Source organism: Schistocerca serialis, chromosome 12 (assembly GCF_023864345.2).
Source record: "Schistocerca serialis cubense isolate TAMUIC-IGC-003099 chromosome 12, iqSchSeri2.2, whole genome shotgun sequence".
NCBI lineage: Eukaryota > Metazoa > Arthropoda > Insecta > Orthoptera > Acrididae > Schistocerca > Schistocerca serialis.
In genome coordinates, this window is record NC_064649.1 from 21,688,642 (window position 1) to 21,712,596 (window position 23,955).

The 23,955-nt window shown below is 40.4% G+C and overlaps 1 non-coding gene across 1 annotated transcript; it reads left to right on the forward strand.

Moving 5' to 3' along the window:
* Nucleotides 1–886: 886 nt before the first annotated feature.
* Nucleotides 887–961, forward strand: Trnas-cga (transfer RNA serine (anticodon CGA)). The gene has a single exon. It is a non-coding gene; the product is annotated as a tRNA-Ser (tRNA).
* Nucleotides 962–23,955: the final 22,994 nt, after the last annotated feature.

Sequence of the window (23,955 nt, forward strand, 5' to 3'; positions counted from 1 at the left end):
GATATGTATGTCTGCATAGACATTCCGCTCGAACACGTGCTTAAGATGTTCCAGCTCTTGTGTCAAAGTTCTGTCTGAGGTGGCTAAGTCCTCTTTGCTAACGTCCTCAGGACCTCCATGCCTTGGTACGGTGGATGACAAGTCGTTGCATGTGGATACTGGTCTGTATGCATTGGTTTTGTATAGATAATGTGTCCCAAAGTCCCATCATCCTTTCTGTAGACCACCAAGTCCAGAAAAGTAAGTTTTGCATCCCTTTAGACGTCGACTGGGAATTTGATGCTGGTGGGGGTGGGTGGGGGAGGTTAAAGCAATGAAAATGATCCAAGAGACAATTGAGATCATCTAGTCAACCTGGCCACATCACAAACGTATCGTCGATGTACCACGAAAAACAGGGTGGTTTAAAAAAAATCCCTGTCTTCAACATCTTATACAAATATTGTGTCAAAATGACTGTATGATCCTATTCCAAACCCAAAAAGCATATTACCAGTTAACATATAGTCACTTACTTGTCCTATTATTTATTTCATTGGTAAGCTACTTTCATGGTCCAGAAACCACATTATAGTACCTCTGTATAATATAAGACACATCATCTTACTTACAAAAAATGAATAAGTTAGTGGTTATCAGCTGCACACTCACGCCAAAGATGTATATGTATTTAGCTGTAATTAAAACTGTTTCTGATTACTGATTTTGACACTTTCTCTGGTAACTCTGAAGACATCCTATTTCCATGGCTAAGCCATGTCTCCGCAATATCCTTTCTTTCAGGAGTGCTAGTTCTGCAATGTTCGTAGGAGAGCTTCTGTTAAGTTTGGAAGGTAGGAGACGAGGTACTGGCAGAAGTAAAGCTGTGAGGACGGGGAGGGAGTCGTGCTTGGATAGCTCAGTTGGTAGAGCACTTGCCCACGAAAGGCAAAGGTCCCGAGTTCGAGTCTCGGTCCGGCACACAGTTTTAATCTGCCAGGAAGTTTCACATCCTATTTGTTCAGAAGTTCATTGAACAGGTTAAATTTGTGCTCATGTTGAACAGACTATCTTAACGCTGATCACTCCACTGCATGATGGCTGAACCAATCCAGCACACTTTTCAGCTGTACAGTTATAAAACTATAATAGTTCACTGTATCCACGCACATCAATTTACTTTCACTGCCACTTTGTGATTGTGAATAAGACACTCTGGCTAAGATATAAACAGGTAACAAAACATTAAAAAAGTCATACCATGAGCCGAACAAAGAGCATTATGTCATTATCATGACCAAATGACTTGTTCGATATCTCAATTAACCTAGTCAACAGGACCAGCCATGCCTCTGAGGATGTCCAACGTAGTATTGGACGAAACGTTAGGAATAGAAGTATTCCATGGACCACAGCCATATAACCCAGAAGAATTATCAACAACAGTACCATCCGGTCGTGAAAGCCTTCATTGTATAGTCACAGTTCGGACTCACCTAGGTCTCTCGTCCAGAGCCAGAGACATGGACCTCTGTATGGCGGTGACCCTCAACGGCTCCTGCCCTCCCTCCGCACAGAGTGACGACGACCTCTGGACCGTCCCCAGGCCTCCGTGCTGGAATCCTGGAGTCGCAGACGTCGGCCTCTTGACGCCGAGGGCGCCCAGTTGGCCGCCGAGCACGGTTCCTCTGTCGCCCCTCCCGCAGGAGACGTCCGTGACCGAGTGGGACCTGCCGGTGGCGGTCAAGACCGATGGCGGAGGTGGACTGCTGGGCAACGACCCTCCGCTGTCGGCCATCCGGACGTCGGTCAGGGAGGTGGACCTCCCAGCGGAGTGGAGTGCTGCCAGGGTCCCTGTGTGCTGGGCCTCCTCCTGTCCACTATTGGATTGGTCACCTGCAGACAGGAACTTGTCCATGACAAAAGCTCCAGCAGAAGATGCGTCTCGAGTGGGTGGTTCGAACTGACTGTCCGGGATCGTGACGCCGGCCTCTGCCATCGCCGCTCCGTACAGGAAGTCTCCGGCGTTGCCGAAGCAGTCCTGTGCAGATGAACAGTCTTGAGCCTGACAGAATCCTCGACACATTGTGACTAGACAAAGGCTTGCGACTGTGCAGAACACAGTACACTGAGGTGACAAAAGTTTTGGGGTAGCATATTCACAAATACAGACAGATGTAGCTTTGCATAGGCAGGAAATAAGAATGCAGTCCAACTGAATTGATCACTGATTGTATACGGTTATGTTGGGCTACTGAGAGACTATTTGCAGCCATTCATGGACTTCATGTTCCAAAGCAATGATGTCATGTGACCAGGCCACAGTTGTTAGAGATTGGTTTGAAGAACATTCTGGGCAATTCGAGTGAATGATTTGGCCGCCCAGATCACTCGACATGAATCCCACCGAATATGTATAGGGCATAATCGAGAGGTCAAAAAAAATGGTTCAAATGGCTCTGAGCACTATGGGACTTAACTTCTAAGGTCATCAGTCCCCTAGAACTTAGAACTACTTAAACCTAACTAACCTAAGGACATCACACACATCCATGCCCGAGGCAGGATTCGAACCTGCGACCGTAGGTAGCGGTCGCACGGTTCCAGACTGTAGCGCCCAGAACCGCTCGGCCACCCGTGCGACAATCGAGAGGTCAATTCGTCCACAACATTCTGCACTGGCAACGGTTGCACTATTATGACGGCTACAGGGGTAGCTAGGCTCAATATTTCTACAGGGGACTTCCAACGACCCGTTGATTCCATGACACATCGAGCTGCCGCACTATGTTGGTCAAAGGGAGCTCCGACACTACATTAGGAGGAACTCCATAACTTTTATCACCTCAGTGTGCGTTGCTAAATGAATTAAAAGATTGTGGAAAGATGTGTAAGTAGTGATGGCGCATGCAAATATGCGTTACAATATAAAAACAGATTGTGTTTTCCTTTTTCTTTATGATAGACACGACTTAATAGTGATTTATTTAATACACTGGGATAAACTATATTGTTTGTATGTTTATGATTTCCGCTCTGGTTTTTTATTAATGCTTCAATATGTCCTACATCTTTCACCCCCTTCCCCCCCCCCCCCTCCCCGCTGTACCCCATGCATCACTGTTCCTGAATAACAAAGACAGAGAGCAAAAATGAAAGTGTATTGCAAACATCACACCCACCACAAACCCAACTATTTTCATACACGTACATACTAAATTCCCTCGTTTACTCTTTTTTTTTTTTTAACCAACAGCTAAAGCCTTCTGAGTTACAAGGGCTATAATTGTAACTGAACTTAATATATTGATTTTACATATATAAATTGAAATATTTAAAGGTGTATTTAAATTTATAATTAGTAGTTTTAACATATTAGAGACATAAACTGAAAAAAGAGACGGTGAGAGCAAAAATCGAACGCAAGCCAACGAATTGCCAATTGGTGCGTTTGACCATTGCATCACGACCTCGAGACATCAGGACTTGTTCAAAAATCCCTCACACTGTACTCATAAATCTGTAGACGGCGTTTTACCTTTTCCTATGGCGCACATTGGCGTAATATTCTAGGAACTTGAAAGGGGTACCTATCTGTCCCAGTCACATAGTCTGAGCAGAATCGGGGATCACCATCCTACACCCTCTCCTCCTCAGGTTTAAATTTTGGGTAGGTCTGCCTAAGTCTTTCACTTTCACCTCTAGCGATGTACTGGAAGAGGACTTGTTCAGCTGATCATTTACGGAAGCCGACATGCTGCTTGCACAATACTTTACACACATTTTCATACAAAAATACTGATATGCTATGAGGAACATAGACCCTTAGTGCCGGCGGGGATTACGCCACATCAGAGCATGTGCAGTCGAAAACACAGCTACATCCGCACCCCTTCTCCGAGTTGACTGTAGCACAGCTGACCGTCATTTTAGTCATTTTAACACTCCTGACGGATTTCTTGTTATCACAGAGAGGTGGCTACAAAACATGTTTTCGCCCATTATATTTGCATAACAGCATACAATCGCAGAAAAATGGCGTAATATTAGCGCTATTCCCGGGATATAAACTGATGATTCTTCTTGGGTTATCAGCCGAGCTGTGGTGTCGTGTCTTCGCAACATTTCGACGGGTTTCCTAGTGATTAACTTCAGGTGAAATGTTGGATTCAGGTCCACATCGTTCCTTTATAGCTGTTGGACTGCAGACTCCTAGGTCGAGCGTCCAATGGGTCGACCGATCACGCCTCCAGGAAAGATGTCTTGACTGGAGATGGGGAGGGGGCGGGGGCGAGCCCTGATGGGATTGACGGGTATCTGGGCTTGAAGTCCTGGTGCTTCCTGAATATTCCACCCGTTGCCTCTGCTTCTTCCATATCAGACCTTTCCTGAAGTAATTTTGCTAACGCCATATCCCATGCGGATCTCAAATGTAAACTACAAGATACGTCAGGAATGCTTTGATGTGAAAGTGGTGGGAGCAGCTGGCGAAAAGGCTGTACAGGGACTCGCTGCCCAGATCCCCTCACTTGCTCACCACCACTACCACCTCTTATAGAGACATACGACTGGCCCATTCAGTGGGTGTATGTGGTCGATCAGCTATGAGGGGACAAACTGGACCTGAACCTGGCACTCAACCGTAATTGACAAGGAAGAAACGCCTAGAAATGTTGCCGTAACATGGCGCCACAGCTTAGCTGATAGCCCGAGGTGCTATAATCATTTAAAGTCGTCGAGCGAGCCTACATTCCTTTATGTGATACATGCTTCGATCCAAGGGCACTGTAACATGAGGTGTTCCTCAGGGTTCCGTTTAAGGACCACTTGTTTTTTTTTTTTTTTATGTAGGTTACAAGCTTGCCTAGCACCATAAGACTCAGCTCTAATCCTCTTTTCTTGCAAATGACAAGCATAATTTTTTATAATTATAGGATGGGAAATGAGTGATGTAGCATCTCGTATTTTGGAGAGTAATCATGTTTTGGTTCACAGGCAATGGGCTGGCTGTTGGTTGTAGTACAGCATGGAATAATGTGTCTGATATGTATAATTGTGTTCCCACGGACAATCTACCTTCTTGCAATGGTGGTATGATGAGATAGGAAAAATTACGAAGTTCCTGGAACTGTACTTCGATGGCAACTTCCTTGCAACCTGAAGAAAACGAATACATCTACTTTGATGAATAGAAAATTCACCACAATTAGCACCATTTATACACTGAGCTTTATACAGTTATCGTTTCAGGCACTTCAATGCAAGTGGCAAGAAAATTTTCGGCCCAAAATTGGTAAGTCAGTGTCTTATGTGATCTCATTTCACGAAGCTAATTGTTGTTGTTGTGGTCTTCAGTCCAGAGACTGGTTTGATGCAGCTCTCCATGCTACTCTATCCTTTGTGAGGTTCTTCATCTTCCAATACCAACTGCAACCTACATCCTTCTGAATCTGTTTAGTATATTCATCTCTTGGTCTCCCTATACGATTTTTATCCTCCATGCTGCCCTCCAATACTAAATTGGTGATCCCATGATGCCTCAGAACATGTCCTACCAACCGATCCCTTCTTCTAGTCAAGTTGTGCCACAAACTCCTCTTCTCCCCAATTATATTCAATACCGCCTCATTAGTTATGTGATCTACCCATCTAATCTTCAGCATTCTTCTGTAGCACCACATTTCGAAAGCTTCTATTCTCTTCTTGTCTAAACTATTTATCATCCATGTTTCACTTCCATACATGGCTACACTCCATACAAATACTTTCAGAAACGACTTCCTGACACTTAAATCTATACTCGATGTTAACAAATTTCTCTTCTTCAGAAACGCTTTCCTTGCCATTGCCAGTCTACATTTTATATCCTCTCTACTTCGACCATCATCAGTTATTTTGCTCCCCAAATAGCAAAACTCATTTACTACTTCAAACGTCTCATTTCCTAATCTAATTCCCGCAGCATCACCCGATTTAATTCGACTACATTCCATTATTCTCGTTTTGCTTTTGTTGATGTTCATCGTATATCCTCCTTTGAAGACACGGTCCATTCCGTTCAGCTGCTCTTCCAGGTCCTTTGCTGTCTCTGACAGGATTACAATGTCATCGGCCAACCTCAAAACTAGCATGGCACTCCAATTAACTTACTGAGGAGTCTTCCAATGACATATTGACAAAACAGTGACCACGGCACTACAGAACAGATTTTTGATAGGGTTCAGTATGAGCTGAATGCTATTAGTGACAAACCAAAAGCTTTATGAACACAATTTGCAAACTTGTCACATGCACAACTACCTCCATAACCTACTTGAATACATAAGATTCATTTAATTAAACTATTGAGTAGCGATTCACTGAAACTGTAGTGTTAACATTTGAATACCTTATCATGGTTTAAGTGATGTTTCAGTCATATGGCTGATTATTGGTATGCCTGCTTTCAAAGGGCCTCAACTACTTTCATTGGTCGATCCATTTTACCAGATACACCTATCTCGATTTGGGTTTCTCTTCGTTTTCCCAAATGATTCACAGTAATAATTCATAGACAATAACTTCCTTGTCCAGTATTTAGAACCTTAAAATGAAGTAAATTCGTATGATGCATAATTATGACAATTTTTCTATCTTGTATCCCTTCAATAAGTCTTTGGACAGGGCGTACCTGTGGATCCGCAAAAGGCGGGAGCAGCGTAGTGGGGGCTCCGATGCCGAGGTACAGGTGATCGATGCTCGGCGAACCCAGGGTGACGGTGCTCACCGATGCCGGGGACGCCGGCCCCTCCTGTGACCAGTATGCCGACGAGCTGCCCTGGTTGAACCTGCAGACATTCAACCAGTTTCTACTGAAGATGACGACCACGAGCATGCCGAAACCCAGACCAGGTTACAAGGTGCCAACACTAGGTGAACAGCTGTCAGCATCCGGATACAGAGCTGGTGCTAACCTCCACAAAGTTTTTATTTTTGTCTTTTGGTATAAACTGCGCAATGGTGCAAGTCGAATGTGATAGTTATTTGCGAGACGGATCTGTTAATATTTTAAAGTAGTTGTGTTGCGAGATTTTCGTTCAAATGAATGAGCAGGAGTTGAATGTAGCGATCAAAATATTCTAGGGCAATAATCGACAACGGAAGTTTAGTGACAGTTGGGAAAGCTTTGGATGGTGCTTAAAATTCCGATGTGAGCATCCAGACTATGTTTTGCGTCGTTTCCCTAAATTGCTAAGTTAAGTGCGGGGACTGTGCCTTTCAAAGCAACATGGCTCGTATCTTTCCTCGTTTTTCCCCAATACAGCTTCTGTTCATTCTCTAACGCCTCTGTTGTCAACAGCACGTTAAACTTCAGTCCTCATTAACTCTTCCTTGTCTCTTTGATTTCAAGACTCATGAACGGGCGTCTCTTTACTGATATATCTGTGCAGCTTGTAATGGTTCTTTATTTATGCACTCCAACCCCGGTTCTCGATACCAGTAATATCGTACTACTTTTCTGCGAAGTAACAGACATATTTTTGTGACAATATTCACATTTGGTTTTGTTAATGTATAGGTACTCCGATGTATCGATATATTACAGTGATATGGTACTTGTGTGTATTCATTTCTGTGAGACTGTCATAATCTTTGACTTACTTGTAACCGGTTTGGCGCGAATGCTCGCGGAGCAGTCTTTGTTTCACTTTGCAGAAGTTAAGTTGTTATTTCGCTTTGTAAAAGAACAGTCAAGCCTTGTGTTTGGTTAAATTGGAAATTAAATACATGAAGATTGATACAAAACTGTTTTCTTGATGATGTGACAATTAAGAAGAAGTATATGTGAATTTACAAGAAGTTTAAAAGTTGTTATTTCGCTTTGTAAAAGAACAGTCAAGCCTTGTGTTTGGTTAAATTGGAAATTAAATATATGATGATTGATACAAAACCGTTTTCTTGATGATGTGACAATTAAGAAGAAGTATATGTGAATTTACAAGAAGTTTAATAAAAATGTGCATCGTGAACACCAAGTCAAAAATTATTTCTATCATATCATTGTTCTGATCTGGGATTGTTTGATCATTAAAGAATTTCCTGAAAAACGCATTTGTTAGGTCTTCAAATATTACTAAAATACAGATCTGGACCGTCTAGCAGTCAAAGTGGAATCACCCTAGAATCAGCAAGATGAGCCATAACGACTTCGACGAAATCTACGTGTGAATCCATTCAAGATAAGTGCCAAAATTAATGACTTTTTTACAGTGACTTCATTATTTCCATTCTGACGATACCATCCACAGTCAATAACTTTGTTGTTGCCCGATAAAGTAAACATATGCTGCGTGAGCAACATTATTAATCTGATTTCTAACCTACTTTGCAACTGGTGGTATTGTTTAGCTCTAGTTGACGATTCATGAGAAGCGCATCCTGACATCCCAAGATAATAACGTGACGATATCTGTGGCAACCTCCGATGGCACATTATATTTATTGCAGAACGATCGAACTTTGTGTATGTAAAGTGCAATGTGAATTATTCTGAACTCAAGCACCAGAGTACATAATGTACGAAAATAGCTTCCAGTTCTCTGGTAATGGATAAATGCAGCTCATTTAGTACCGGTTATGAGATGAACATATCCACAAAGTTCTACTAATTTTGGACTGCTGTGTCATGGTGTAACACTTTCTCCTCCTGTCAGTATGTTTAAGATGCTGGACCAAAGCACACCGTCGTCGATTTTGAGATTTTAGCATGCGTACAGGCTTCTGGCATCTGTTTATGTTAGGATGAACCAGTTTTATCAGTGCTGTACCACTACATTTAATATATGAACATTTGCGGAAAGCTGTCTCTCCCATTTCTCACATACTCACTTCCATATCGGTCCAAAGCACGAATTTTAATTGCGGTGAGAACGGTCACTATCTACACTGATGCTCATTTCTTAATAAAGTCTGGAAACTTTTGAAGAAACGCTGCACCGTAGCCTCGCGTACCATGGTTTCAGTATTTCAGTCTACATCCACATCTACATCTACATCCATACTCCGCAAGCCACCTGACAGTGTGTGGCGGAGGGTACCTTGAGTACCTCTATCGGTTCTCCCTTCTACTCCAGTCTCGTATTGTTCGTGGAAAGAAGGATTGTCGGTATGCCTCTGTGTGGGCTCTACTCTCTCTGATTTTATCCTCATGGTCTCTTCGTGAGATATACGTAGGAGGGAGTAATATACTGCTTGACTCCTCGGTGAAGGTATGTTCTCGAAACTTGAACAAAAGCGTCTCTCTTGCAGAATCTTCCACTGGAGTTTATCTATCATCTCCGTAACACTTTCGCGTTTACTAAATGATCCTGTAACGAAGCGCTCTGCCCTCCTTTGGATCTTCTCCATCTCTTCCATCAACCCTATCTGGTACGGATCCCACCCTGGTGAGCAATATTCAAGCAGTGGGCGAACAAGTGTACTGTAACCTACTTCCTTTGTTTTCGGATTGCATTTCCTTAGGATTCTTGCAATGAATCTCAGTCTGGCATCTGCTTTACCGACGATCAACTTTATATGATCATTCCATTTTAAATCACTCCTAATGCGTAATCCCAGATAATTTATGGAATCAACTGCTTCCAGTTGCTGACCTGCTATATTGTAGCTAAATGATATGTGATCTTTCTATAACTAGACGCTGAGGATTTAAGAAGTCTTAAGTTATACCGACCTAGCTTCTGAACCAAATATTCGTGGTGAAAAGGAACATTTCAGAAATTTTACAACAATGAAGTGATTAACTGATTCGCATGAACTGTTGTTTAGAGTAACATATTTTTCACTGGAGTTGTGGGAGGCCACCAGTTTTCGAGTCACTTAGAGGAAGGCAACAATTTAATATTTCCTACACAACACCAAAAATTAAACTAAAACATACACATGAAAATTTTGTGGATTAACATTATTAATAATAGTCCTAAATATTAATTAAAATTTCATGACAATGTGGGTTCATTATTCAGGTTCATTATTTCTTTATAGGAAATATAGAATGTTGAAACGTGGGTGAGAAACAAGTCAAACATGAGACTGGTGGTTTGTCTACAAAACTGATTTTCATAAACAGCTATTTTTCCCAAAACTTTATGTCTGTGCTTTGGGCCCCAATGGTTCTGGGTGCTTCATTTCCTTTGTGAACGGCTTCAGAATATGTTGCATACAAGAAGAAATAAAAACTTTGAGGTTCACTGATGAGATTGTAATTCTGTCAGCAAAGGACTTGGAAGAGCAGTTGAATGGAATGGACAGTGTCTTTAAAGGAGGATATAAGAGGAACATCAACAAAAGCAAAACGAGGATAATGGAATGTAGTCGAATTAAGTCGGGTGATGATGAGGGAATTAGATTAGGAAATAAGACATTTAAAGTAGTAAAGGAGTTTTGCTATTTGGAGAGCAAAATAACTGATGAATGTCGATGTAGAGAGGATACAAAATGTAGACTGGCAATGGCAAGGAAAGCGTTTCTGAAGAAGATGAATTTGTTAACATCGAGTATAGATTTAAGTGTCAGGAAGTCGTTTCTGAAAGTATTTGTATGGAGTGTAGCCATGTATGGAAGTGAAACATGGACGATAAATAGTTTGGACAAGAAGATAATAGAAGCTTTCGAAATGTGGTGCTACAGAAGAATGCTGAAGATTAGATGGTTAGATCACATAACTAATGAGGAGGTATTGAACAGAATTGGGGAGAATAGGAGTTTGTGGCACAACTTGACAAGAAGAAGGGACCAGTTGGTAGGACATGTTCTGAGGCATCAAGGGATCACCAATTTAGCACCGGAGGGCAGCGTGGAGGGTAAAAACCGTAGAGGGAGACCAAGAGATGAATACACTAAGCAGATTCAGAAGGATGTAGGTTGCATTAAGTACTGGGAGATGAAGAAGCTTGCACAGGATAGAGTAGCATGGAGAGCCGCATCAAACCAGTCTCGGGACTGAAGACCACAACAACAACAATCTGAGCAAAGATAGTACATACCTGAGAGCATCGGGCGAGCTGCTGTTGGCGTCGGGTGTGGTCACTGGTGTTTCGTAGCCCGCTATGGGGTCACAGTCCCTCTTGGGCATCAGCTCTATCGCGCTGAGCTCCGAGGAGGTCACCGGTTGGCTTAGGCTGCTGGATGGTGGAGCCTCTGTGAGCTCGCCGACTGGAACTGGAGTCTGCAGCTGATCTCCAGACGACCCCCACAGTATTTCTCCAGTTTGCAGTGGCCGCTGGTGGTACATCTCACACTGCACCATGTAGTCCCCCATAGTTCACTACGTCGCGCTGACGACCGATGTCCCACAATCTGGAGACCACCTGCCACCTGGTTCAGTTATCGTCTGGCATTAGTCCAACTGAAGGGGACCACACGTGGAGAACACAGCCCTAACGACAGCTTCACAATGCAGTCCTGCTGACTCTGAGCAAGACTAAGTGTCCCAAGATATGAACCTCTACTGGTATATATATGAAAACTGATGCCGCCTACCCACTTGGAAACAGCCCAAATAACAAATCGAATTCCAAGCACCCTTGATCTTTGCTAAGGATAAAGCTGATCCTCCTTTCAACAACTGCTGGTTCTTCCTTGATATCTAAAAAATCTCAGCTCGGTACTTCTCCTGTAAATGATTAAGGATGCAGAAGTAATCGAAGGAGTGCCCAGTTGATTATACTCAATTGATTCGTTGTTAGCTGTATATTTCCGTTCGGCACTGTCAGTTGAGTACTTCCGGTGACGTGCAAGGTACGAGGAAATAATGTAAGGAATACCACACTGCTTCTTAAATTTGATCTCTCAGCGTTGTTGTTGGGTGTATTTTTACACACAAGCAAATACTCTGTGTGTTCACTACACACCCAACCAGAGCTTGTCGTCTTGTTGCAAACTGACAAATTGTTTCAGAGTAGCGACGGGAACCTGTTGATACACTGTGCTGTTTTAACAGTAACCCCAAGAGCTTTTTCAGTATCTTTGCAGCAGAAAGCAGTTTTCACATACGTCAGTCACTCGATATGTCCCAAATTTTCTGCCTCTAATCACTCAGTCTGTGACACTCACTGTTGATTGTCTCAAACAGTAGCCTCCACGTCCTTTCTGTTATCCTATGACTCTAGGACTCTGCTATAGCCGAGGAGTTTTCCTGATAGTCGGAGGCCCGATAACTGTGTTGTGTTGAGCTCTCGTCTCTTGTTGTAGTTAGTGGAAGGTGATGGCGTAAAAGGTTATACAACCTGCAACAAAGTATAATGGATAGGAAATCATCAAATCTTGGTGTATGACCAGTTCCTAAAACAAAACAAAAATTGCATAGCAGAGCAGGTGTGTTGTTTTTGTGTTGTGGTCTCTCATTCACGATTCGCCATACTAGCCTATACTGTAGAGTCCTCTTTCTCCTTACAAAACTACTGCAACCTACATCCGTTTCACCCTTATTACCGTATCAGAGCTTGAGATTATCCTACAATCTTTACACTGCTCCCACCCACACCCCCTTCCCGCACACTTCCCCCCATTAAAATATTGATGATTCCATGATGTCTCAGGATGTGTCCTAGAAACTGATCCCTTCTTTTAGTCAAATTGCATCAAAAATTTATTTTCTCTCCAGTTGTAGTCAGTAGCTCATCATTACTTATTCTCGTATAGCACCTCATTTCGAAAACTTCTATTCTCTTCTTGTCTGAACTGCTTGACATCCATGTTTCAACTCTGTACAAGACTACACTTCAGACAAATACCTGTAGAAAATACTTCGTAACACGTAAATTTATATTTGATACTAGCAAACTCGGCATTGCTTTGCAGTTGCTGAATATATGTAGGGAAATTGGTTGCACGTCCTTATCTGGGGTGTCCTTGAAAATTGTGTCACAGGGCGCAGATTTCGTTTCCGTAATGCAGCCTTGAAGGCACACAACTCGAAAATATAGTAAGTCATATAGAACATGAATGAGGAAGACCCCTTTGTTTTAATTTATTGTGTTTGAGGTATCATTAATTTTTGAACTCCCTACAATTACAAAGCTTTAGAATATTCAACATTTTTCGTTTTTTTGGGTAGTGTTACGTAAGTGTACGCAATGGCTTTCTATACTGTAAAACAGCATATAAAATTTCCCACAATGAGAACGTTCTGCCTGCCTGTCAATTCTGCTACGTTTGTATGTCCAACCTTATACGTTCTGTTAACCACTACAGAAAACATTGATTCGCTTAACAGGTTTGGGTTATTACAATTTTGGTAATATATAGGTTTTCTGTTAAAAACGACTGCGAGACAGAAAACAAAACAGCACATTGTTATGTATACAATTGTTTAAAATTATGTACAAGGGAAATAATATATATCAATTAAATTTGATTCTAGTGAAACAGACGCGTACAGCGGTTGTATTACGGTACATTAATAAAAAGTATCCAACAACCAGCCGCAAATCCAATCTGTATTTCAGCAACTGAATCGTTGACTTCAGTGCGTACTCTCAATTTATACGCACTGAAGACCGCTATTCAGAAGCTGATACTTATTACAGATAGGATTCGAGACTGAGTGCTGAATTCGTTAGCCTTTTTTGACAATATGTATCAGAAAAACAATTTGTCTAATGGTTTAAATGTCCCTGTTAAACTTAAGATTACATTATTGAGCCTTGTGAGAGTATTATGGGGCAATATGAGGTGTTCCAAGAAAAAAATGGTTCAAATGGCTGTAATCACTATGGGTCTTAATATATGAGGTCATCAGTCCCAAAGGGATTGAAGCGCCTAGAACCGCTCGGCCACGGCGGCCGGCTGTTCCGAGAATAGTATTATTTTTGACAGTCCGTGTTTGCTGCAGGCCTTATACTTCTGAGTTGCCAAAAGGCATAGAAACTTCCAGTACTTGATACTGGGATAACGCAGTTCTGAAACATGTTATGGTGAATACATTACACATTTGACAACTGATGTGTAACATTGTCAATACTCATTAAACCACAAATAACATTTTCATCACTACTTCCTTAACTCAAAGAACCCAGTTAAGAAAATACTCCTGTATCCGTGGTTTTGACCATGTAAGTTGGTACACCCCGTATGTGCTCTGTTTTTGTAGTGCTGCAAACGCAGCGTTAGTTTTCCAGCAGTAAGATAAGAATACTTTATAGTGCTGTAGTAATATATTTCATAGCAGCCGAGTTGGTATTATACGAAAGAAAGTCCATAAATAAAGGCAATACTTTTCTGCTCCATTAGTTGACAGCACCGAATCAGCAGACAGGACTGTTTCAATCTATCATTCTTGTGTGCTACCTGGATTGTTGGTTCATCGAATACCTCTATTCCGCAGTGACTACCCATTCACACGCATGAAACACCTTCAAAAGTAAGATTATTTTACAAATGAGTTAAAATTTGACGTTAGGCATGTGATATCTTCATGGGTAAGAAGCAGAACCATAATTTGTCGGTTTTATTGTTTACTGAAAAAGTCAAAATGCAAACTGCGATAATCTGGTAAGCAAAAAATAACCCTGCCAACCCTTCCCCCTTCATCAGCGATTCATTAACGAATCAAACTCCCATATATCAAACAGTTAGTTTTTCACACTCGACTTGTTTATAAATTCTGCCATATTTGAATGTCCAACCTCGAGCATTCTGGTACCACTGCAAAAAAACACCTTTGATTCGCTTTACAAGACTGGGTAATTATAATAATAAAAGCTCGAATGATGCAGACAACGAGAAGTGAATCCGTTACTGTAAATGGTTTACATCTGTTATTGAGAGATATACAACAATTGTTCTTTATGTCATCTTCTACACAGAGGAGGCTTGGTTCTACCCCTCTCGTCATTTTAACACACCAAACGTATGATTATGGTCGACGGAGAACCCTCATACTGTCCTTGAAATACTATTGCGCGATCAGAAAACTGAATCATGCGCAGCAATACCTGGACGGCACATTATTGGAACTTTATTTTTTAAAGAAACCAACAACAGTAAAAATTATTACGGTATATTAATAATTTTTACTTATGGACCGTCTGACAGCAACTGAATAAAACACAATTTTAGTGCCATACGCGTTTCGCCTTTATTTTCTGCAAGACATTATTTTTCTGGTAGATGAGCCAAGTGAAAAAATAGATGAACTCCATTCAGAAATAAACAAAGCTCATCAGAACATAAAATTCACACTTGAAAAAGAAAAGGAAAATCAAATAAATTTTCTTGACATTACAATTAAAAAAGAAAACGGTAAACATACATTTAACATCTTTAGAAAACCAACAGCCACAGACACAATAATACATTCCACATCCAACCACCCCCACAGCCAGAAACTTGCAGCACTAAGACACATGTTACATAGATTAAACAGAATCCCACTCAGCAAGAGAAACTATGAACAAGAAATGAGTACAATCATACAAATAGCTAGGAACAACGGGTATGACACACATGTGGTACACAAGCTCAATCAAAAAATAAAAACACAAATAAAAAACAAACACAACAGTTCCACAATACAAAAGAACTCACAAGCTGAAAACTTACAAACACACTCAACAAACACACACAATGACAACACCACACAGAAAAGAACCAGATGGTACACCGTGACCTACACACATAAACTAACACACAGAGTTGCAAACATCCTAAAGAGACAGGGCTTCAAAATAGCATATAAGCCTGGGCAAACTCTTCAATCACACCTAAGCCAGCCAGCTACCAAGAGAGACAAATTCCAACAATCAGGAATATATAAACTTGAATGTCAAAGTTGTGATGCAGAATACATAGGCATGACATGCAGGAATTTTCGAACAAGATACAAAGAACATATCAGATGTTGAAAGTATGAAACAAACCATTCCACATTTGCAGAGCATTTAAAACACTACAACCATCATCCTACAAACATGGAACAAGAAATGAAAATAATGAGGACAAGCAACCATGACAAACATCTTATACAAATGCAAGAAAACTTCCACATCCAGAAAGCCATAGCAGAAAACAAACATGTGATAAATGAACAAATACACGTCAGCACAGGCTCCCTACTACACTTAGTAAAGGAAATGATAACATAAAACAAAAAATAATAACAATAAAAAAAAGAAAACTCTTCCCCACATCATCTGGAGACACACACACACACACACACACACACACACACACACACAGCAATATATAAACACCAAAATACACACATACACACACACACACACACACACACACACACACACACAGCACAAAAAAATATATATCACACCAAAACACACACACACGCACGCACGCACGCACACACACACACACACACACATACACACACACACACACACACACACACACACATACGCAAACGCACACACAAATGCATACACGAACAGACCACAGATACTTCAAAAGTTACACACATAAGTTTGGCAATAACATTCGATCTTTGGCAAAAACATTTGACAGTCGGCAACAGAAACCAAAACATTGCTTTAAAACAAGCGTTCAGTGCATAGTGTTGTGGAATGGGGAAAAAACCGCAAATTGGCGTTCATAAGAAGAAGAACAACAACAGAAATGCAACAGGAGCGTAATATCTAGGAAATTGTCCACACAACCTGTAAGTACAGTTCAAAACATTACTACTTAATAGGAAATACCAACCATCAGAACTGTTTATAACCTATAGGCACAATGACAAAAATGTAAATAAAATAGCTAACATATGTACATATTACAGGCCACTGATGATGCCTTCCAGAAAATAAAGGCGAAACGTGTATGGCACTAAAATTGTGTTTTATTCAGTTGCTGTCAGACGGTCCATAAGTAAAAATTATTAATATACCGTAATATTACACGCAACTGAGGAAGACAGGACTATAAAAGTTGAAGATGTAAAAATTATTCTTTAATGATCCACTATTTCAGCTGCAAACTAAAGACTACCCTAAGCCTCATGGTTTCATCAAGTTGACACTATGCGTCCTTAGGAAGAGTTTTTGGAGAACGTGTCATATCAAACAATCTATGGCCCTCTCCCTCGCCAATTACTCCACAAGACTTTTTCTTTAGGGGAGCAGCAAAATCTATAGTACCAATCGCAATCGACTGCGCTCGCTTTGTGACTTAAAAACTGAAATAACTGCATACGTGAGAAGCATATCACGACGAGATCGGCAGAAAGTGTTTTCCAGATAAACTTAATCCAACATGTGTTGTAGCTGCACAACAATTCCTAAACACCCTACAAGTGGTACAATGACACAATTCTGCAGCTACATTCAGTGGTATATGTGCATAGTGTCTGCGACTTGTGTTTCGAATAGAGATGGTAGTGGTGGAGAGGTAATAAATCGAAGCGCCATGCCCGATATCGGTTTCGTAAGTAACGAATGTAAGCTTAACGCGGGGAGTTCCACAACATTGTTTACAACCGAAAATTACAGCGCGAAAATCTGCAAATAAAATTAATATCTCAGCCCATTGAATATGCTTCGCAAGCCTAATCAATTGAGAGGAAATTTCCAAGGAAAATTATGCATTTATTTGTATTTATTCAGTTAAGCACAACCATAATCTTAATAGCACGAATGTATCGTTGAACCGGTTACAGAAAATTACACAAGAAACGGTTTATATTTTTCTTGATGATTGGGCCTATATTGAAATATATATCCTGAAAGGACCTTGTAAGTAAGGTTGCAGTATCACCACTTAGAAGATTTAATGATTATTACGACAGCCGTTTCGGAAGATTTCCATTTTCAAGTACCTGTGTGTACAAGGTTTGAGACTTGCAATGTGCTAAGTTCTATAGGAGTGTTAGACTTTTTTTTTAATTTCATGAATTATTGAGGTATAACTGATATTGTGGTCATAATTTTCATTTTCACGAATTATACAAACCATGTTGTAATTAATTTTTATGCATGTAATTTATGTACATAAGAGGGAGACTTACATCTACATTGTCCTGACGTATACGTAAGATCTTGTGTGGCTGTGGTGATTGTTCTCGCTATATTTCAAGCGAAATTCTAAAATATCGGTTTCACTTCGATTTTGTGCTGTTTTATACAGTGTGCGTAATATGTTGATATAATATCGTAAGTATTTTCTGTGATTTTTTTGACTTTCATAGGTGATTATATCTTTAGATATTTCAAGCATGTGTAATCTGTCTTTGGTTCTCAACTTACGTCACCGTTCTTCTGACGTATAAATAATATATAGTGTGACTGTTTTCGCTACATTTCATGTGAAATTCAAGAAATTTCGGTGTCACGTTGATTTTATGCTGTTAGGGTTTATACAGCAGGACGTGACATTTTAGTGTAAAATCGTAACATATTTAGCGTAATTCATGACAGTTGACACCAAAGAAGCTTTATGTTTATGTTAGATCAGACTTTGGTCAGAGATGCTGTCTTTAGGTATCTCCGGCATGTGAATCCACTCTTTCGCTCTTCCGAAACAGCTGTTGTAATAATCAGTAAACTTTTTAAGCGGGACATTATTTACAATGTCCTTTCAAGGGTTATATTTTCTTTGTTGCCATTCCTGACGAAACATATTTTTGCGCAGCCGGTTTGGGATTATTCACAATAACAGAGCACATGTAGTTATTGTTTACCTTGTAGTTGGAGATAATACAGTAGGAAGACGAGAGATGTTTGTGTGTCTCCTTTGAAATGTAAACACTTGAGAGGGGGCAAGGTCTTGTCACTGTGAAACAGTGAGTACACAGTTGAGCTGTCTGGGAAATAATGTGCTATCACAGTTGGCACCAAAGTGTAGATTTACGTTGCGGATAATTTCCGCACAAGTATTTACTGTAGTCCCGACAGGACAAGACACGATTGTAAGACCAAAGCAGATTGGCTCCCACAACTGACCACAGTGTGCTATGTTAGCTTGGTGGAACACGTTTCCAGTTTTGCTATCTCGCGGTTGAGTAGAGATTTCGTGCAAGATCCAATTTAGTGATGCCAGTAACCCCTCGCCCTCGATTCTTTCATGACTCAAACTCCCGTGTATAAAACACCGAAAAAAGTTAAGAAAACGTTTGAAGTTGTGTTTCAAGTTTGTTGGAAGTCGCTAAGTTCTCTCATTGTCAAACAGTCGATGAGTATTTATCCTCCTTGTAAAGAGAAATGTACGTAAAAGTGGTGAAATGGTAGTTCTATATCATGCTAAAAATATTGCCTCCAGTTTTCAAATTTTACTTCGTGCTATAAATAATGTGAGCCATATTGTTTCAACCAATGCCCAGTGTTACGCCCGCACTTCTACTTTTATTGTTTCCTGTCGTCAAACACCTGAAGAATATATAAGGCTGTGAACCTGTTCGCGATTCGTTTATTAAAGGAAAACACATACGTTGGAACACAGAACCCGAAGCAAAGCTTTAATAACGCCATTTAGAAGAAACGCCCAAACAAAAGATATTGCTCATCTGCTACTGTATTTCCTCATATTATGCTTGTCTGGTGTTCAATGACGGCGACATTGGAATAATCAGGACCAGAATGGATTTGATGCAGTTTGCTTCACTGAAATACTATTGAAGAAGACTGATAGTACCAGCATTGATAATTCTGAACTGTCAGTGAAGGATGTAGACATAAGGGACTCCAGAAGGATCAGACCAGAAGAAAAGAGCTACATGAAGATCCAGAAGACCTGATGAATGGTTATGGCCAGCATTAAGATACATGTTTCTGGCATAAATGCTAATAAAAGCTCCTTTTTGCCTTTCCCTCAGTTTTCATTTTTGAGTATATATGGAACATTTTCTACTGGATCACTGTAGAGAAAAAGGTGAAATTTGTACAGTCGTTGTATACGCTGTAACTCGACTTCCTGCGGTGCGATATATTTCTAAGTACATTACTGCCAAATTTAATTAAATCTTATTGGAAAAAATTCTTGAGTATCATAAACACAAGTTTAAAAAATCATTACGAGTGTCTTGAGACTGATATTAAAGAAACTGCTGCACAGATTTCTTTATCAGTTTACTAAGAATAACCTGCCACATTGTGAAAGGGATTAAGAAAGTAATCTTTGAGAAAATGTTCGTCATGTGATACTATGTTTTCTAAAAGTATCCACAAACGATTTAATCATATTATTCGAACCAAAAGAAACATGAAGAAACTCCGCATTATATCAAATAACATAGTGACAATATGTGCACAATTTGGTTCAGTTATCTCTCAAATAGCAAAAGCTACACTATCTTATACGTACCCATGTATTTTCTCATACGTCCCCTATTAAGCAAAAAGTAGCTTTTCACGCAATTCAGTCTTTGTGACACCATATTTCCCGAAATGTGTGTCGTACAGGGATATAATTTTGCAGTTGCATTCAGTGGCATTTGTGGATACTGTCTGTAATCTGTGTTTCCAGTAAAGTTACTAGTAACGTTATAGCTGATGCTCAAGTTTTACTGCATCAATAATGAAAGTTTATTAAGCCACAAACTTTTTTCCTTTCAGTATTTTGTGTGTGTTGTCAGCGACAAAAAGCCTATACGGTGTTCCAAGATTATGCTCGAGTTACTTGTGAAAACACCATGAAATAGATTAGGGTGCTGAAACACACAGACATATACGAAAAGTTTTAATCACGATACCTTTTTCTTTCGTGATCCGGTTTTATGAAATAAAGTCTATACTGTGAACAAGCTATGTTCATGTTCCCTATGAAAACACCATGGAAGATATTATCGTGCTCTAACAGGCAAAGAGACTGATGCGAAAACTTTAAACGACGGAATTTTTTTCGGCGATTCGATTTTTATTAACTAAAGCTTACACGGTGCCCTCAACCTGCGAAACTTCTACGAACATTCGTCTAGTAGTTTTGGAGAAGCCGGTTCAAACAGGACACTTTCACAGATTTATTATTAGTATATATGGCAGAATAAAAAAGGCTACAAAATTTAAATATCTAGGTGAAATAGTACAAATAAATGTTTTAGACGAAGAAGCTAACGTAGCAAGGGCAAGGAAAAAAAATCTGTATAACAAGAAATCTATTTCTATAAATGCAAGACTTCGGCACTACAATACTGTCATTATACTAGAATGCCTTTATGCATCAGAAAGCCTTTCATTAAATACAGCCAAACAATCAGGTGAAATAGAAAAGAAGGAAAGGAAAATCTTCGGGGCCAAAATATGAGAATATGAAATGGAAGTTAAGAAGCAATAAAGTAGTTTATTAAAAAATGGAGCGGATATCAGACACGATGAGAAAGAGAAGAGGTACACTCTATGTACGGATAAAAACAAGATAACAAAAAGAATTTTTAATTTGTTTGACAGGAACCCAAATCATCAATGACGTGGATAAAGGAAGTTAAAGCAGGCCCGAAGGAAATGGAAATAACTGAGGAAGAAAGAGGAGAAAGATAAAGGTCTAGAGGAATAGTAAAATGTTTCAAGGGTTTCCAGGAGAAATCAAAGGAAACGACAGGTGCAATATGGACAGAAGAAATAAGAGGAACAATGGGAAAGAATGAGAAATTACCGGAAAGAAAGGAAGGAGAAAGGAAAGCATACTTAAGTTATTACGTGGGGCTCTTAGTAGGCCAAACCAATATATATATATATATATATATATATATATATATATTTGGCCTGCCAAGAAAATCAAAGGAAGAGTTACGCTCTGTGTACAGATAAAAACAAGATAACAAAAAGAATTTAACAAACCAGTATATATATATATATATATATATATATATATATATATATATATATATATATACATATCTGTATCTGCCAAGTCTTTCTGCAGATATATATATCTGTACATATATCTGTACACACACACACACATATATATATATATATATATACTGGTTTGTAAAATTCTTTTTGTTATCTTGTTTTTATCTGTACATACACTCTTCTCTTCCTTTGATTTTCTTAGTAGGCATATATATATATATATATATATATATATATATATATATATATATATATATATATATATATATACACTGGTTTCACCTACTAAGAAGCCCACGAAATAACTTAAGTATGCTTTCTTTTCTCTTTTATTTCTTTCCAGTAATTTCTCATTCTTTCCCTTTGTTCGTCTCTTATTTCTTCTGTCCATATATATATATATATATATATATATATATATATATATATATATATATATATATATATGCGCCCAGGAAAAGTCGTGGTGGGCGACATCGGATTGCGGCAGAGGGCAGCAGCGTCTTAGACGCCGGTTTTATCGCTGGCGCTCACCTTGGAAACTGAAATCTGGCACTTGAACCTTCGATTTGCGCACATCGGTTTCGCGTGCTCGTTATCACGCCGCGATATCGAGTTCTCACGAACGAAGAGTCGAGTTTAGTATTAAAACTTAAAGTGCCACCATTTACACTCATGGGAAAAAAATCCCAGCACCGAAAAAATAATTACTACAGAGTAATGAAACCTCAGGAATACATTTGTCTAGGTAACGCATTTAAGTGATTAACATTGAAAGATCACAGGTTAACGTAAGCTCGAAGATAAACCATAGCATATGCGAAGTACTGGTATGTTAACAACTGGTGTGATCGCCAGAATATTGAATGCAAGCATGAAAACGAGCGTGGTGTGCAGATGCCGGATGCCAGTTTGTGGGAAGAAGTTGCATGTCCTTTGCGGTTAGTCAATACTAAGACGGTTAATGGTGTTTGTGGACGACGCTGGAGCTGTAGTCTAATAAGGTCCCATATGTGCTCGATTGGAGACAGATCTGGTGATCGAGTAGGCCAAGGCAATATGTCGACACGTACGTTGGGTTACAGCAGCGTTATGTAGACGAGTGTTATCCTGTTGGAAAACACCCACTGGAATGCTGTTCACGAATGGCAGCACAACCTGTCGAATCACCAGATTAATGAGCAAATTTGCATTCAGGGTGCATGGGATAATCACTCGAGAGTGCTCCTGCTGTTATACGAAATCGCACCTCCAGGTGCAGGTCCAGTGTGTGTGCCATGCAGTCAGGTTGGCTGCAGGCCCTGAACTCGCCTCCTTCTAACCAACACACGGCCATCACTGGTACCGAGGCAGAAGCAGCTTTCATCATAAAACATAACAGACCTCCACCGTACCCTCCAGTTAGCTCTCGCTTGAGACCACTGAAGTAGCAAATGGGGGGTGTTTTGGGTCAGTGGAATATACGCTAAAGGGCGTATGGCTCGAAGTTGTTCTTGAAGTAACCGATTTGTAACAGTGTGGTGCCAACTGCTGCTCAAATTGCTGCTGCAGATGCAATACGATGCGCCAGAGCCATATGTCTTACACGATGGTCTTGCCTCGCGATAATGCCACCTGTGCGTCCGGAGCCCCGTCTTCTTGCCACTGTACATTTTCGTCACCACCGCTGCCAGTAATCATGTACAGTGGCTACATCCCTGCCAAGTCTTTCTGCAGCATTGTAGAAGGAATACTGAGTCTCTCGTAGCCCTGTTACACAACCTCGTTGTGGCTTCAAAGCATTCTTGACTAAAACCAGGTCACCACGTCCAGTCTCAAAGGTAACGCTCACGACCAGTTAAGAGTCCGTATTCGAAGCAAACTTCATTTGCATCCGCCTAGTGGCGCTAGTTGCATCACTCCTATGCGACTGGAAGGAAATACACTCCTGGAAATGGAAAAAAGAACACATTGACACCGGTGTGTCAGACCCACCATACTTGCTCCGGACACTGCGAGAGGGCTGTACAAGCAATGATCACACGCACGGCACAGCGGACACACCAGGAACCGCGGTGTTGGCCGTCGAATGGCGCTAGCTGCGCAGCATTTGTGCACCGCCGCCGTCAGTGTCAGCCAGTTTGCCGTGGCATACGGAGCTCCATCGCAGTCTTTAACACTGGTAGCATGCCGCGACAGCGTGGACGTGAACCGTATGTGC